Source organism: Vicia villosa, unplaced genomic scaffold (assembly GCF_029867415.1).
Source record: "Vicia villosa cultivar HV-30 ecotype Madison, WI unplaced genomic scaffold, Vvil1.0 ctg.000177F_1_1, whole genome shotgun sequence".
Lineage (NCBI taxonomy): Eukaryota > Viridiplantae > Streptophyta > Magnoliopsida > Fabales > Fabaceae > Vicia > Vicia villosa.
Genome location: NW_026705051.1, coordinates 32,865 through 52,615, shown reverse-complemented (window position 1 = coordinate 52,615; position 19,751 = coordinate 32,865). Strand labels below are relative to the sequence as shown.

Genomic DNA, 19,751 nt, shown 5'->3' with positions numbered 1-19,751 from the left:
GGACACGGTCTGACCGTGTCACCTGACACGGCCGTGTCCGACCTCCTGAAGAATATAAACCCTCAGACCAGAAGCTGACACGGTCTGCCCGTGTCAAGTGACACGGCCGTGTCAGCTGTGCGGACCAATTTTCTGAATTTAGGTTTTTCCAATCTTTTTAAAGTCCAGGGGCAGTTTGGGCATTGTGGCTGAAATCTGAAAACCTAGAGGGATTAAAAGAAGCTTGAGAGACAAGGGGAAAGGACTTTTGGATCGGACGATAGAATTCTAGAGCAGAGAAAAGATAGCTTCTTCAAGGTGTTGGAAGACGAAGAGATTCAACGGTGGACACCATTGAAGATCCGAGTTCTCCTAATCTTTGTAAATGTCTAAACTTTGTGATTTTGGTTTCTTGAATATTATGAGAGGCTAAACCCCCCAATGCCAGGGGGGTGTCCCTGATTTGAATTGTAATGACTTTTGAATTCCGTATTTCTTCAATCAAGTATTAGTTTTATGCAATTTGATTGTTTAATGTTTTTATGCCTTCTTTGTCGGAAAAACAAAGATTGATCTACGGTTAACAATTTGTAGGACTACGGTTGTTAAGGTTTTTAAACAATTTGATCTAGTAGTTATCACCTAGGACTAGGGATATCGAAAGGTTATTTGAACATTCTTGATTATTTACATCTTTGGTTTGCAAACCTTTGTTTCTAAGGACTTAGGCAATAGGATTGCAAACCAAAAGGCTTTCCACTAAGGACTTAGGGAAACACCCTTAAGAACAAATAGTTGCAGTCTATGAACTTGTTGAAGAGATCTTTTTACAGAGTCATTATAAGGAAGATTAAACACCTACCCTGGCATTACCTCAAATTACATCTAAAAAGTCAAACTTTTATTTCAGCTCATTTTTATTATTTCTGTTATTTAAATTTACTTATTGCATTATAACAAAACACCTATTTGCTCTTTTGTTTAATTGACTTAAATTACTTATGTTTCCTACGCAATCCTCGTGATCGATACTTGGGGTAAAACCCATTATTACTACATCGGTGAAAATAGTACACTTGCTATTTTTCCGATCAGTAGCCCTTCATGTCTTCCCCAAATTTCAACACATCTGCATCACTGTCAAGAGGTCTTAGCCCACGCTCAAACGATAATTTTGGGTGATGATACCACATGCCCTTGATTTTTACATAACCCAACTCATTTATAACCTTCATAAAGTCCATATAACACATATAATCCACATCAAATTCCCAATTCAGTTCTTCTACCTTTCCATTAACATGAATCTTACAAGGATACAGAACAAAGTACCCCCCATGATTAATCCTTAACCTAACTACACTTTTTTCAGCTGGCCTATAACAAAAAAACAAACAATTAACAACATACCTAAAACAAACTTCCAAATATTATAAACATGAATGAGCAGCAGAATTTCAGTTCAGCAAAATCTCAGCCACAAAGTACCCCTAAGTTAACGACAACAAACTCTCAGTTCAGCAAAATCTCAGCAAATAATCAAAATACTATAAACATGAATTAATAGCAAAATTTCCAGTTAAAAACATACCTAAAACAAAACTTCTCCTCTGGCTTAGACTTAGAAGAAGACATTTCTGCATATGAAATCAATTGAAGGTCTGCGGTGAAATTAGGGTTTTCAAAAGAAGATTAGGGGTGAAACTACGAATTCGAAATTACCTGGAGGATGCTTTTTTGTTGGATGCAATTTGGACGCGATTTGGAAATGGTTCAGACCTCAAGTTTTCCTTTCCCTTTCATCATGCTTCTTCACTGAAACGTTCGTTCTTTCCCTTCTTCGTTTGGCTAATGGTTCAAACCTGTGTGTTTTGTTTTTAACTAAAACAATAAAATAAATAAACATAAATTACTTACTTTTTATTATTTGTTGATGAAATGACCTGGCATTTGACATTAGCGAAATAATAATGCCACGTAATTTAAAAAGTGCCACATAGGCGTTTTTGGTAGCCAAAGTGGGGATTGGGGACCAAAATTGTTTAAAAACAAAACAGGGGGACTAAAATCGTGAAAACACTAAAATAGGGGGACCAAAACTGTAATTTAGCCTTTATTTTTTATAAGTTATATTTTTTATTATTCATATTCTAAACTAATAATTAAATGTGAAACAGTATAATTTTATGTAATTTCGACAAATTTTTTATTTTCCATTCAATAGTAATTAATAAATAAGTTCTTTGATGGTAATTATATAATGTTTAAAAGGGAGAAAATTATATATAAATTCAATGATTGTTATTACATTCTTTTATAACTTACTCATTCTCATATGATATATATATATATATATATATATATATATATATATATATATATATATATATATATATATATATATATATATATATATATATATATGAGGAGAGATGAAATTATACCCGAAGAGTTACACTCATTTAATAACTTCACATCGGAGAATTATTTTTTTAAAATCAACCGTTGGATTGAAACATATTGTCATATAGATCATACCTATAAAATTTGAGATTAATCTATAATAATTTACTATGTCGTCAAGATACAGAAAGATTAACGTCAAAATGGACTTTCATATAACGTTAATTTTGATGTAATTCGATGACATAGTAAATAATTATAGATAAATCTCAAATTTTATACGTATGATTTATATGATGATATCTTTCAATCCAACGCTTGATTTCAAAAAATAATTATTCGATGTGAAATTATTGAACGGTGTAACAATAATTTCACATCGAATAATTATTTTTTGAAATATATATATATATATATATATATATATATATATATATATATATATATATATATATATATATATATATATATATATATATATATATGTTGTGAATTCAATGCCAAGAACAAAGTATAAAACAAGGAAAGAATAAAGAACAAGGAAGAAGAAGAACATAAGAATTGGTTATAACTGCTATTCTTTTACTTTCTCTTAGAAAACAAGATTACAAGTTTACAAGAATAACAAATAACCCATCTCACCCTAAATTAAGATTTGCAGCATGCAATGATGATAGACTAGTATGCTACTTGTAATAAAACCTAACATACTAACTAATGGGCTTTTTCCACAAGGTCCATTACACAAGCTAACTTAACAAACTAGGGTTTAAACACTAAAACCTAATTTAACATGCTAATGACCCTAGCATCTTCAACACCTGCATGCTAGACCTATCTTCTGTAACACCCCTTTTCTAATACCCCAAATATTTAAACATATAATCAGAGTAAATAAGCATACATATAAATAAAGGGCGTCACATCAATGTTTTCAAAAACTAAAAACTTTCAAAAACCAATATCATTCATCAATCAAATATACAATTACACCTGGTCATCAAGGTAACACTATTCACTTGTCATAATTCATCAAGAATATGCTTCACAGCGGAAATAATAAATACTCATACATTTCATAAATGCTCATGTCCCATACCATAATCATATATCAATAATAATCCAAAAGATAATATAACGTCACATCCAAGATATTCGGCACCATGGTCTCTCAACAACAAATAACAAAACATACATGTTCAAAAGATAATATCATAATACATATCCAAAACAAAACATGAGTTCAATACTACTAATTCCAACCCAGTGTTACATGACCAGAGCATTGACTCACTACCTAATCACCCAACAAACGCGGACGCTCTCCGGCTAAACCCTGCACGAATGTTGAAAGTATTTGTGGGTAAATATTTTCGGTAATATATCGTATCCACAGGGATTGGTTTAATATCACTGCCGTTCTATAGTTAATTATTTTGAGTGAGAAAAAGTAATTGGATTTGTTTTATGATTATAATGCTATCAAATCTAAACAATAGTTTAAATGCAAATACTGAAAGTTTGTTAACGATTAAGGAAATATGTTGAGCTTCAGGGTTCATCAACCTATTCCTATACAATGTATTGATCAAATCACAAGTGAACAATCATTTGAAATATTATCTTCACTTATCCCCAAATATGATTCCATGTCTGCAAATCAAATTAGATAAACTTTTACCGGTACGAGATTCGATCTCTCCAAATATCAATATCGATAATAGTAATAAGGAACGATAATTATGAAAACTCAATCACAATTCCATCTTTGCGAATTGAGATTGAATCAATATAGTAACCTAGGGCAAAAGTTAGAATCTTTTCTTTCGATCAAAGACTCCACAATGATTTAAAATAAAGACAAGGTTTCTTATTGATAATAAATTCAAACAATTGTTCATAGGAAAGAATCAATGGTATTGTATATTCATAGGTTAACTACTACCTTAAACTCAACAAGAGGAATTTAGCTCTCCATAGACATGAAGAACACACAAGAATTAATAGAGGGATTCATCTTCATCAACGGAATGTCTTCAATTGGTAAAGATTTGGCCTTCGATTGTTGTTCTCGGCTTCAAACTCAGAATGCTCTCCTAATTTCGTTCACAAAAGATCTGCCCTTTACTTGGAAGCTAGGGTTTTTATTTATAAGTTTTGGGCTTTTAACATCGAGGCCGCGGCGCGGCAACAGATGAACGCGGCGCGACACAAAATAGAGACTTTTTCGCGGCGCCAGCTAGAACTCTCGCGGCGCGCCCTTGTCAAACTTTGTCTTCTTGTTTTGCCTTTGAGACTTCTAGCTATCTCTCCTCCTCATGTTCTTGTAAAGCTCCTTTTCAGCTCCAAACCTGCATCAATAGTACCCACAAGTGATTCGATTTGCTTTACACATGAACTAAACTTGTTCAGTTTAATTCTTACTAAAAACCTATGGATCTATCACAATTTGCATTATTTTAGACGAGAAATTACTTATATTAACACATGAATTTACCATTAATTCACTCCTAACAACGAACTACTAAGCTTCGGAACCTGCACGTTACCAACAAAGGGTAACATTCAAACAGAAGGGTGATAATTCAAATTATTATGAAGAAAGTATAATAAAGTACAATGATTTAATTAATAATCATAGGAATTCATCACACTTCGCATAATCATGTAAATAGCATTATCTAATATATTTCACATGTTCAAGTATGCCACAAACTCAAAGCTTTGATATTCAAAAGAATCCAATACTATTATTCCAAATATACACATAAACTATAATTATCACATATTCATATTTATCACAATTTCATGTATCAAACATCACCAAATTCAATTATCACATCTCATACACACATAACAATCACATAAATGCATATATTCAAACATCACATAACACTAAATGCGACTCAATGCAAGACATATGACTCTATGCATGTGGTACCGAATGAGAACCCCACGTTTCACCGCTTTCCGATTCAATATCTAGAATCCAAGCCACGCTTTCGATCCGGACAAGATCAAAGCTAACACGCCTATAACCATTTCATCAATCTTAACTTACCATATACTACAATAATCCAACTTTATGAATTATCCGCCAATTGTATACGATATTCATAACACATAGATATCATTCACATATAAAGGCCAAAAAATAATTACGATTCACAAAATCCAATTAACAATAGTAACCACACTATCTCATGTTAATTCACATTCACCAATTATATATCACAATCAATCAACTAATCACTAGGATTCATGTCAAACGGCGACCCACATAAAACAATTCACAATTCACAATTTATCATTTCCATCACAAAACCAACATTTATTATAAAGATATTCAAATCAAACACAATTACGATCGATTCGTAAAATATCAAAATTTCAACAAAATAACACCACCATATTAATCTACTAATTAAACTTAGCTACCATGTAAATTTTCATTAAATTCTGGGCAACTAATTATACCGTTTAATTCGGCTATTTCGATCAAACGGGACTGTTTTGCATTTTATAATTACAGTCCTCATTTTCAATTTGTATCATACCAATATATACTTCCTAAGTAACAATGCACATGGAACGAAACAGGACACAAATATTGGAACTACAACATGAAATAGTAACGAGAACCAAGACGCATAAGGCATAAAACGAAATGAACATTTGAGGCTTAATGGGGTTTCATTTTCCATTTCATACCATTATATATATATAGTAGCTGCATATGTATGAAGTAGAAACGAGACAACATAACAGCAGACACTGTAGCATGAAAAACACAAATACCATGGCTAATTGGGTGTGCCGACCGTCGTAGCTACAAGTGCCGAACAGCAAGGTGTATTTGTTTCCAATTCAATTTTCTATTCCACACAGCACTTCAATATCATTTCCAAATTCAATTCTAATTTCAACACAATAACCTAATCATGTTAATCTACCCATTGACCCAATCATATTAACCCATAATAATAAGGATTCTTCCCCTTACCTTGAATCAATCTCCTTCTATCTTCTAGTTTCTCCCCAAATCCTCTTCTCTTCTCCTTTTTCTCCTCTAGCCTCTTTTTTCTTTTTTTCCCTCTGTAACTCGGTGGGAGAACTAACTTTTTAGAAATATGCGGATAGCAAGAGTCGCCACCGACTTTTATTTTATCCAATATATAGAAAGGATAAAAGAACAGAAAAGACCTTTGAAATATTTTGAGTTCGGGGGTAGGTTATACAAAGGGAATGTGTAAGCACCCTTTGTATCCATGGTTATCCATGGGCTCTTAATTGCTTAGCTCACTTTTTGTTTTCAAAATGTTGAAGTGAATAGAAAAAGAATTTGAATAAGGACTTTAGCTTGTAAAATAAGCGTAGCCTTTTTAAAGGTTTTTTGAAAGAGGAAAGTTGAATTTAAACCAGAGCAAGCAATTAAGAGGTAGGTACCCTTAAATTATAAAAATTCGTTCTTTTAGCTTTTCTGGGCTATCTATACCATAGGAGGGTAGGAAGCCATTTTATTGGATGTAAAGGGTCATCGGAATAATCGTTCGCCATAAGATTGACCCTGCCATAAAGAGGGCATGTAGTCTAAGGGAAGGATATAATAGTCATTTAATATTTTAGGCAACAAGCGAGGATACCTTAGCAATGGGGACAAATCATCATTTACCGAGGCAACATCGAGGGACAAAATTGATGATGAATGAACTGAGGGAAACATTTGCTTTAGGTATCCTCGGAATCGAGGGACTTGACTATTTTAAAGGCATAATTAGTAAGGCAACAAGGCAACAGGCAACGAGAGAGGTCACCCTAAAGGTGTGTGTGTGGCACAATCATGTGGTTCAGTTCCGTGATGTTTATCTTATAAGTTAGTTATTCTAATTCAATTCAAGGTTGCACTCCCTAGGATTACTAACCACGCAGTTGATATTATGGCGAAATAAAAAGGCAGAAAAATAAAATCTTACGCTATTACAATAAACACCTTGGGCAAAAATAAAAGGGCAAAATAAAAAGAGAATAATTATTTTAGGGTAATCGAATGGCTTGAGCCTTCATCGATCCTTGATCTACCCTGGAAAATAAGAATGAAGAAGAGAAAGGTTAGTGCATTATGGATCTATTGATTATTTACACAAACCCTAATGTAAACCAAAATAGGCAAAACAATTAATTTAATATTTTTAATTACTATTAAGAGTTAAGAAAATCGAAAGTTCGATTAAATTTAATAATTAGACAATTATTGGATTAGACCCTAATTAATTAATTAAAAGCAGATGTGAGAAAAACAATAACTTTTATTGTAAAAAAAATGATTATTAATGTTATGAGAAAAATCGAGTTTTCGATTAAATAAATTAGAGAGTCATAAAAATATTTATTTAATAATTAAAATGTTTAACTAAAATAATTTTAATAATTAAAAAAATAAGATAGAGGAAAGGAAATAAATAAAAGGGGTTTATGTAATTAAAAATAATAAAAAATTAAAGAAACTTAGCTCTATGATTAGGTGTGGCAAGCCTGTGAGGGACTATGGTACGCCTGCTGCTTCTGGCGCGTCAAATTCGTCAATACGCACATCTGATGATAGATGGAAAGGTTGCATCATGGTCATAGATGGACTATACACACCGGATCTGTAACAAAAGTCTTTTATAAAAAAATAAAGGGAAAGCGCAGGAGATGGGGATGGATCCAAGGTACTCTTGTTTACCAATGCGCCCTTTGCCATCCATACTACATTCATTACTTGATATTAATATGCAACATATATAATATAAAAAAAACAATTTAAGAAAATTTGAACAAAAGAAAACTTCGCGCCCAGACCACTCGTCTTCTCCATTTGAATTTCTTTTTACCAGGGGTTTTACCTACAAACAAAAACCGTGGGTAAAGCCTATAGCCACGGATTTCAAGTGTCACTACACGCCTGCAAACATCAAAATCTGTTATACGATTCAAATAAATTCCAATTAACCATCCAGATACACAAAATACTATCCCCTGAACGCGATGAAACTATCAATTTCGATCAATTTGTCCTCTATTCACGATTCCCAAATTTGAAGCTTTGGAACCCTAACCATGGCACAATCTTTAACCTGTAACTAAACTCCAATCAAAGTATCCAGAAAGTATGCAAGCATGATTCTAAACCTAAATATATGATCAAAACGCATTCATATTACGTGGATAGTCGTAATAAAAAAAATCAAAAGTGGCAAACCGTGATGCTCTTCTGGATCGATGCAAGGAGTTATGGACGATGAGGATGATTGGATTAGCTTCAAGAAACGTCCAGGGATTGATTGGGATACTTAAAACGCTTTGAATCCTCCCCAAACCATGAGAACGGTTTTGACCTTTTCTTGAATTTTAAGGAACTCGGTTAGGGCTTCCAAGGCTGCCAATCCTTATGAACTCTGTCCCCTAATGCTAAGCCTCTATTATGTATATATATGTGATGAATTTAGGTCACAAATTGGATCACATCTTGGTGAATTAAGGAGATTGAAATTTGATTGATTTTTGAATGCAAACTTTCTAAATTGGCTACAATCTTATCCCTATCCTTCCAATCTCCTTTGCAACGAAAATTGATTAAATATTTGACATTTAGGTGATTGAAATTGATTGGGAATCAAAGGAAAATCAAATTTTTTGAATTTCTTTCCCTTATTTGATTTAAACGGTATTTTAAATGAAACAAAAATTCAAATAAAATATAATAAAAATCAAATAACCATGGGATTGAGTTTGGAGGCACTTATTGACTTGGGGAACAAGTTTGGATCTTAAAAGATTGGGCCTCTTTGCAAAAAAAATCATTTTAGACCATATTTACTTCACACTTTTCATCCAAATTGTCCAACTTTGACAAGGAATATCTCTCTCTCAATTTTTAAGATATAGAGGAGTTTTACGACATTTTGGAAACCTCAAGATGTCCTATACAAGCCACTTTGGAAGCTTTTTTCCATTTGAGGATTTTATCTTGATGATACGGGCTTTGACAAAACACTGCTTTTAGTTGACTTTCAAGAAGGACCTATAATCTTTTGATCCATATCTCTCAAATGAAGCATTTGTAGACTTGGCATGTGAGAGACAAAGTTGTAGAGAATTCAATTTCCTTCATAATGAGCTTTGGATGGAAAATTTCTGATGTTCCATGTGAAAGTTATGGCTGGTCAAAGTTCAGTTGACTTTTAGGTCAAAAACCCTAATTTAGAAACTGAGTTTTGTTGATTTCTGAACTTTTCTTGATGAATCATGATCAATCCTTGATCAAATGATGAATGATACTTCAAAATAAGGATGTTGACAAAAAATCAGGAATTTTGACTGTACTTTCACCATAGTTGACTTTTAGGTCAAACTAGTCGATTGTTGACTTTCTGAACAATTGATTGAGCAATCCTTGGAATTGAAGTTTGTATTTTGTCATAGAGATAGTTTGAAACATCATAAGCCATATGAAATCCATTGGGGATCTTGATCCATCAATTTCCTTTAAAGAATTCAAAACCCTAGTTTAGCAAGCCCTTGTTTAGGAGAGTGTGTCTTAGGTTAATCCTTGAATCTTGAACCTTTGTCTGAGATTGAAAAGTGAAATGAGATGGGCAAATTTTGGGGTGTGACACCCTCAAATGAGTTATAACCTCTAAAACCCTATTTTCCTTACTATCTCTATTTTTAATGGGCTTAATGTAACACCCTATAATTTTAATTTTTAATTTATTTGGTATTTAAATCAATAATTAGAATTATTTGGCTTTTTGGAAACTATTTGGAAAGTTTGGTGTATGCCATTGGGCCATGTGTGGCATTAGTAAGGAAGGGGGGGGGGGGGGTGTTATACTAGTAAAGCCTTTTTACTAATTAGAATCTTTTTTCACAAAAGTAAGGAAATTGGGAGAAAGGAAAAAGGAACGTGAAAAGCAGAACAGAAGAGACGAAAGATTTGGAAGCTGATACGTGAAGAGGAACTGTAGAGGAAGAGACCTATCAAGAATTTTGACTAAGGTAAGGGGGGACTCTTCGGTTAGCATCTATTATCGCATTCTTAGATGATAATATTGATTAGGGATGTCGTTTGAGTCAATTGGATTGTATGTTAGGTTAGGAATGTTATAATTGATGAAATTGCATGAATTGTTGGATTAATAATGTTTTGTTTTGATGTATATGATGTAATTTGTGATTGTATGATTGTAACTGGTGTTTAGAGTCAATTTTGGGGCTTGAATGTGTGAAATCGCAGGGTCTGTCGCAGACCTGAGAATCTGCGAAATCGCAGGTCCGCTAAGCGGAGGGGGGTCCGCTAAGCGGAGGACCTAACCTAGCTAGTTTCTATGCAGGGTCGCTAGTGGTCCGCTGAGCGGAGGTCTGAAGGAAGTTCGCTTCTGCCTCACGTCGCTAGTGGTCCGCTGAGCGGACCTTGCTGTGTAGAAAATTGTCCAAACTTGAAAATGATGTATCTTTTTAACCGTTGGCCTGTCTTGAGTGCCGTTTTGAGTATGATGGACCTCATAACATAACCTATGCGTTTAAATGAAGAAATGATGGGTAACCTTCGATTATTAATGAGTCATGATTTATTGCTGGGTGAATGATGTATTGTGCATATATGTGATGAAATGTGATAATACATGCTATGTTGAAGCAATAATCATGTGATGATTTATTGGTTGTTTGACGATGAAGATTAGATAATATTTGAATGACGTTAACATATATAAACATGCTTTGATGATGATGATGATTTGAGTATTGAATGATGTTACTCATTAGCTTGGCGATGATATAAGTATGTTCATATATGTTTGCATTCATTCATAATCATTTGTTGAGGCTGTATCCATGATGATGTGTTAGATCAGTGAAGGGCATGATTCCCATTGTGTGGAATCTGTGCTGGCAGGACCGTATCTTGAAGATGTTGGATCGGCCGGTGGGTTATTCTCATTGATGATGTTTGGTACCACATGCATAGTGTCAGTAATTACATATGCATGATTTTCGTAACATGATTGAATGTGTTTCAGTGTTATGAATTGATGATGTACTAGTTGTGTAGTTGTTGAATTGTATGAATATAATACAATTGGGTGAATTATATAACTATGATGTTTTATTATTTATGATGCAATAATATTTGTTAATTGCGATGAGACTCACCCTTACATGTTGATATTTTCAGATTGAGGTAGCGGCTTTCCGACTTGGTGAGGATTAGCTTATGAGTCAGTGTGTTTTAGTTAGCGTCAGGTGTCATGCTCTGATATAGTGTAACACTGGGGGACGTGATGTTTTGAGTTTATGTTTTATAACTCTAATTGTTTGTTTTGAGTTTGAAGGATAAGGTTTAAAAGATGTTGAACTTATCTGCATGATTTAAATTTCGCTGTGTTGACATGAATTATTATGTATTATGATGAATTCCTCAGTGAACGCATGACAATGACATTTGATATTTATTTTAAATATGAATTGTGACACCCTTGTTTTCATGTTTACTCTGAATATTTATTTAATTGCCGCGAGGTTTAGAAGGGTGTTACACTTAACCCACAAATCAATTTCATATTTTATTTCTACTACTTAGGCCCAATTAGTTATATCTCTCTAATAACTTAATTAACCCATTAAACCCAATAAACTCAATTATACACAAAATCAATTAATTCAATTAATTATTATATCACATAATAAATAAATAAATAATAAACACACCAAATAAAATAAAATAATATAATAAAATAAATACGGATAAAATCCTCCAATAACTCAATGTCTCATATTTCCAGTCTAATCTTAATTACTCGAAAAATTCCCAAAAGGATAAATATTAACTCATTAATATTTTTAATACTAAAAATATTAAAATTTTAGATTAAACATCGATTCACTATCCCGAACTAATACCGACTAAATCGTCCCAAAACGCGAAAATTTCAATAAACATCACAAATGACTAAATAAGCAAATAATTATTTTTCAGGGCGTTACAACTCTCCCCCACTTAAAAGATTTTCGGCCTAAAAAATTTACCTCAAAAGAACAACTCCGGATATGAATCCTTCATCTGACTCTCAAGCTCCCAAGTCACATTACCACTAGCCGGTCCACCCCAAACGACTTTGACCAAAACGATCACGAAGCTTCTTCACCTCTCGATCTTCAATTCGCATAGGTGATGTATCAACCGTCAAATTATCTCTTACTTGAACATCATCTAATTGAACAACATGTCATACCCTAATTTTGACCCCCCTGAGATGTCACACCTCCAGACTTTTCATCAAATTCAAAACAACTACTCAAAGCAGTCACTTAGTCATCTGGCACTTAATTAGGATATTCAGGAACAAAAGAGCTCAGGAAAAGGATCAATCAATAGGAGAATAACATCTAATACAATCACATAACTCAAATGATTCATTCATTTAGCTATGATTGATTAGACACCAGACACCTAGACTCAGGTTTGCTCAGCTAGGGTTTTGAACCCATCAAGGACTAAAATCAGGGACCACATTTGGGAAACCCTAAAAAGACCCATGGCATCACTCAAAGGCTTAAATCATCTTCAAATGATCCATATGACAATATCCACTGGGCATTGTACTTTAATTCAAGATCTACAGTCATCAATTTCATCCGGTCGACAATTAGGGTTTTTGACCTGATTCACCAAGATAGTTGACTTTTAATCAGAACATGGATCCAAAACTCAAAACATGACTCAAGAAATTCTATTACCTCAATATAATCCATTCACATCGTTCATTTAAGGAGGAGAGTTTGATTCATCACAAAAGTCCAAGATTTCACTTCATTTGGAAAAAGTCAACTATGCAAGATCACCTTTGACTTTTAGGATTTTTGGTCAAACCATGACTTTTAAAGATCAATATCATCAACATATGATTATTTAAGTCATTTGGCAAAATAAATTCAAGAAAATTCATCATGGATCAAAAAGTCAGGAATTAGGGTTTTTAAGGGTACTTTGGGAACTCAAAATTTTGCTTACACACTCAAAAAACTCCCAAAATGAAAGTTGTAGATCTTGAAAAATAAAACAACATCTTACAATGCAACTTTTTTCAAGAAATCAATCATTTAAGAGATTTGGGATTTGGAAGTTATAGGTTATAAAAACTTAGAAAAAATTCTAAGTGTTTTTAACCTAGTTTTCTTCCAACTTTAGGCCTGTTTTTCAAAAATTTCCCAAATGATTTTGGAAAAACCCTAAACTAATGAATTGAAGTACATGTTAAGGGCTTTCCAAATTGTGCTCAACATTCTCCAAAATCATTTTGAGCTAAGAGTTATGCTTGTTCAAAGTTGGCCTCATGAAGTAAAATTATAGGTCATGTACCATTTTGAAACTTTGCAATTTTGTGCAAATGACTTCACCAATGGATGCTATACGACCCATAACACATAAGAAAATATGTCATACATTCATTTTCACCATGGCATAAGAATTGAAGAATATTCCCAAAACAAGAACATGTGATTATGTAATCATTACTTTTGAGAATTTATGGTAAGTGATGATTCATCAATTGGAATCTTCTCCTAAGCCAATAGAAAGCTTCTACACATCATAAATGTTCCTTAAGATATGCAAGGATCAATGGCTAGGGAGAATGCTCAAAAATGCCATCATTGCATTTGCAAGATTCCTTGAATTTCTTCATGGCCAAGAAACCAAAACTACCTCACTAAGCAAGCTCACTCTCTTCAATCTATACAGAGATCTTTGCCTACAAATAGAAGTGTCATCCTTCATATTAAACACACCAAAGCAACCCTACTTCTTGCTTTCTCTTTCTCTCCCTCATGCTTATGGTTTTCAAAAGTTCTTTGGCAAGAAGAATCGATTTCTTCAAACCAGAGCTTTTCTTTTGAAAGTAAGCATTCTAACATCTCAAGGGGGTTCATTAGAAGTGATCCAAGCACCTGGATCATTTCTATAAGTGGAGGAGCACCATAGTCACTTCCATTTTGAAGCTCGAGCCTTTGGAGGTCTGTAGCACAATTCAGGAGGTGTCAAGCAAGTCCAAGCATCTAAACAGGTTTCTTAGGGTGTGGTGAAGCTATCCAGATGGTCGCAGCTCATCTGTAAGTTCAGAATCCTCAACCTCCATTTTTATTTGAAGCTCAAATCGAAGGAGTCGAACAGGACAATTTCGAAGCATTCAAGTTACAATAAGCATTTAGTTAGCATCACTGAGTCCCCAGGAAGCTTTTAGGATCATTCAGCCATAGCCAGAAGTTCTCCACCATAGCCATCGACCTCCATTTTTAGAGGTATTTTTTCAAACTCTAACACTCATATTTAAGTACTCTTCTTGATATATCTCGACACCAGTTTGTGCAGCATCATTAGAGGATTAAAAATCCTCTATCATCATTCATTTATTCATCTTGTTCATCATTTAATTTTAAAATTAGGGTTTATGTTTTCTTCGTGTTCATACTGAAAGTCGTTAGTTACACTTAGAATAAATGAATTCTGAACCCATGATCATGTTCCTCGTCTAAAAACGAGCAAAATTGATGTTTACATCATACCATTTGGTTGAGAAACCAGAGAGTTAGAAATTCAAATTCTCACGAGCTCATGGAAGAAGATGATTATGGTGGCGCGCAAATTTGAATCTCCTGGGTGTTTTTAAAATAAAACTAATTCATGGTGGTGATATTACAAACTGAGCGCGTAGCTCAGTTGGTCAGGTTTTGTGAAGTAGTTGTCAAGGGCGTGGGTTCAAGCCTTGCTAGGGCCAAAACCAATTTTTTACCACTTTTCTTCTCTAATTTTTCATAACTTAAACCATTTAATTCAATTATCAAATTAATTCATTTTAACTTCATTTTTCACACACTTGTCAATTAATATATCTATTTTATGAACAATAAAAAAATCACAAAAAATATTATTTATTTCTTGTATTTTTTATTAGGTTTAAAATGGTGTATTTTAAGTATTTTCTTAATACTTCAAATTTATGTTTTCCTTTGTTTTTTAACCTAATTATTGTATGAATAATTTTGTGATAAAACCCTAAGCCATTTAGGTCTTAATTAGGTTTAGATTTCATCTTTACTTTAATTAAGTTGACTTTTTGTCAATTTTCAAAACTATTTTCAATCTCCGATCAAACGGACGATCCAGGTTTTCAGACAACAAAACCTTGTATCTCCTCAACTGTTTCTCATAAACAGTAATTCATTTTCAACGGGCCTCTAATAGAGTGTAAGTCCCAACACCTTTTTCTTTTCTTAGTTTGTTTTCAAAAACTGTATTTACAAAATCTTCATTCTGTTTTCAAAACATTCTTCTAGTATTTGAAGGGCATTATTCCCGGTGAAACTCTTCAGATACCTATGTGACCTATGTCCATCTTCACTTCTTCTGTTTTCAAAAACCTTTAACTGTTTATCATAAATATTCAACCGTTATCAATAAAAAAACAAAATTGCTGGTGAGGCTTTGTATATACATCTTCAAAGGCCTCCACTCCATCCAGGTTAGGCTTTACAGGCTTTCAATTTACAGTCTTTATCTAAATTACTGTCAAGTATAAACTGTATATATATTGTTTAGAACTACGTCTGAGTATAAACCTTAGGACAGTTGAACTATATATATATATATATATATATATTATAGGACTATGACCTAGGATTGAGAATGTCTTCCCGGTGAAGGCTCTTTCCTAATTAGAGATCTTTTAGTTCAAACCCTCAAGATGAATTATTCCCGGTGAAACATCTTGAAAAAGCCTTAGAACCCAAAATAGGATACATCTACCCAAGAGGAATTATTCCCGGTGAAACCTCTTACCCATTTGCTTAGAGCCAAAATAAGTTCAAAACCACATAGCTTTCTCTTGTGCTATAACAAGGACCCTCGACGACCCTCGATAAGCCTCCTATTGGGCTTTGTACAAGGACCCACACGCTTCTTAAAAGCATTCCCAGCTTCCTCTTGAGCTTGAATACAAGGACCCATCAGGTTTCTTATAAACATAGGAACAGGTCTTTAGTTACCTTTTAGCCTACCTTGGTGAGTTTCTTCCATTCTTTAAACCAGACTTTAAACAAGCTATGAATGTCTCAATCTCACATTGAGTTCACCTTTTGCAATGAGATACATGGACAGTCTCTGTCACCCTTATCTTCATTAATCTTCCTTAGCAGAGTCTAGGATCCATAGTTGTATATCCTTAGTCAGTGTCAGCCTTAATCTTGGGCTTTAAACAAGAAGTCTCAACTAGATAATCTTTCTGCTAATAAATACCCCTGGAAAGGGTCAGCCTCCAAAATCACCCCTTAAATCCAAATTCCCTGGAAAGGGTTAGCTTCCAAAAATTAAACTTTCAAAAGATTAAACTCTCCAGTAGAGTAAAACCCCTGGAAAGGGTTGTCGCACCCCAAAATTTGCCCATATAATTTCATTTCTAACTGGCTTAAGCTCCGCGTTCATGTGCATCTCTACATTAGGTCATTCACATGTCACACATTCATTGATTAATTAAGACGTCTAAAATCAAGAGATCATTGGTCGTGGGAGGATTTGAGGTTCCACAATAAGTAGGGTTCATACACTATGCAGACTTGTTCGGTTGAAGATTTTGAAGTTTACTACATGCTTGGGATTGTCATATGAATCTTAGAATATGGCTTATGGTCATCATGGGTTTTTATTCATTTGGGGCACTTACCGTCATTTAAGGCATGTATCAGGTTTTACGTGGAACTTTTAAGGTTTGAATAATTAAAGAGTTTTGTTAACTTATGGATGTTTCAAGAACCATATCACGGTGAAGAACCATATCACGGTGAGTCCAAGATGTATTGGTCACAACATTAACTTCCAACCAAAGATAACTTTGAAAGCTTGAATTTTGGCTACAATTATATTGGAGCTTCATGTTATTCATCATTCAAAAGGTGTTATGTTATTGATTCAAAAGAAGGCAAGAAATTCAAATGAGAAAGTCACTTCATATCCAAATACCATTCCATCTACAAATCCATTACAAAGGGAATACACACAAATCTATACAAAAAAAAAATGCAATTCCCATTTGTTGACTTTTGCTTGTCATTGACTTCTCTCTCTTCAGTTCTGCAAACCATTCCCATATTTCATTCTTCAGGTGACCCCGTTCAGGATGCCAACACAGTCCTGCAAAAAGAAAAGCCAAAGTTCGCATACAGTACATATTCCAAACCGAAAACCCATACAACCATACACTACAACACCACCATTCCTACATAACCTATTCAAACCAAAAAAAAGGGGAAGAACCTACAGCATCATTATCACAAATTCAAACACCTATCAAACTGTCCCATTCAGCATATATTCCAAACAGAGATTCATAACTCTCATTCCAAACCAATTCTCACAGTTTTGCTAAACTCTAACTACAAACAGAGTGTAACTAGCTTTCACCACCACCTGCGAACTTGCTGCCTATCACAAAAAATCACATAACAAATTCAAACCCCAATTAACCCTCCAACAGAATTAACTAAAAAAAGAATCTCCTAACTAACCCCTAACCCTTTCTTAACCACCACATTTCCAATCTCTAACCTTCCTTACAATTACTAATAGTTCTGAGTTAATCTTTTCTTTGGCTTCTAACCAATAACAAACTTTTCTAACTGACTCAACCAATTCCTAACAGAATTCCCAAACCACATATAACCAAAACCTAACTAACTTCTAGTTTTTCTAACAGTTATAACAAACTTCTAACAACCTCTAACAACCTAGTATAGTTACTAACTAATCCTAACAAGCTATAACACAATATAACCAATTATAACTACCTATAACCAACCTGCTAACAGTCTGCAACAGAACAATGAGAAACTAACAGAATTATTTAACTGAGATTTAACAGAAAAGTGAGAGGGGAATTCAAACCTGAAACTCTATATATAATAGAGCTTCATCGCTGATTCAGTTCCCTCTGGATTCATCCTTCAAATCCCTGAGCCATTCTTCACTTCTCACCCTTGCAGAACCTCTTCACTCTTTCTCCCCTTCCATTCTTCAATCTTCTTCTTCAATTCATCATTCTCCTTCTCTTTATCACACATCTTCTACACACTTCAACCCAATAATCATCAGAAAAGAAGCTAGCAGAAAAGCATAATAGAATTCAGAGGAGGAGGATAACAGAAAAGAATAAGAATTCATAACAGAGAACTCACCTCTAATCACCCTCTATCATCTTCCATCTTCTCAGCTTCAATAGGCTCCATTCAGCTTCATCCCCATCAACCTTCAATATCATCATCGTCGATTCATCCGTCTCCACTCTCCATTGATAACCTGCAGAAAATCGTAACAAAAATTCAGAATCAAGAAACCTCTTCAATCTCATTTCAACCTTCATCATCGATCATTCTTCAATCACAACAACAACAACACCTCGCTATCATCACTGAATCGAGAAAAACTTCAACAATCTCCTACAATCAACAACAACTACCATAACATCATCGCCATCAATAACAGAAGGTAAAAGATAAGAGGATGAGACGAGACGAGCATATCTGAATACGGAGCCGCGGAACTTCGTTCATCGCCGTTACATTTGAAGCGCCGTCGGAGCGACACCGATGAACATCAGAGAGATGAAATCAGAGGCGGAAGTTTGAATGGAGAGAGTAGATCGGTGAGGTCATAGTGTGGTTTACGACGGCGAACAGAGGTTCGCCGGAGAGGGAGAAATCGCACGCCGCTGTTGCTCGCGAGAAGAAGAAGAACGTGGAAACTCAAGCATCTCACACCAAGTAACCCTAAATTCTCCTTTGATTTCAATTTCCCTTTTTTAATTTAATCTGAATATATTAATTAACCTAAGTTTAGATGGAGGATTAATTAATATAAAGTTTAGTTAATATGGGTTTAATATGGTTAATGGATATTAATTAGGATTAACTTTTGAATCATATTAATCTGAATAATAATGAAAATCTGGATCAAGCTGGACCGAAACCAAATTCTTGGGCAAGTTTTGTTGCTAAGTTCACCCCTATGAGGCCCACGCACCACCATTTTTGGCATAGAATAAAAGTCTGTGAATAAAAAAAGAAACAGTAACAAGCTTGGGCCGACACCCTTGGGCCCAGCGCCTTCACTATGTATGCTGCACCCATAAAATCAGTTTGCACCCCCTGTTCATATTTTGTTTAATTAATAAACTTAGGTTTAATTAGATTTTTACCATTTTTTCCTAACAATTGAATCACTAGTTCTTCACTATCAATTTTAGGCCTTTAATCCAATTTTCGGCATATAAAAAATAACCACT

At 34.1% G+C, this 19,751-nt stretch overlaps 1 long non-coding RNA gene across 1 annotated transcript; it reads right to left on the bottom strand.

The window, feature by feature from the left end:
* Positions 1 to 17,497: 17,497 nt before the first annotated feature.
* On the bottom strand, positions 17,498 to 19,167 carry LOC131624978 (uncharacterized). Its single transcript, XR_009290695.1, has 3 exons — positions 18,646 to 19,167; positions 18,356 to 18,541; positions 17,498 to 17,605 (listed from the first exon to the last, which is right to left on the bottom strand). It is a non-coding gene; the product is annotated as an uncharacterized LOC131624978 (long non-coding RNA).
* Positions 19,168 to 19,751: the final 584 nt, after the last annotated feature.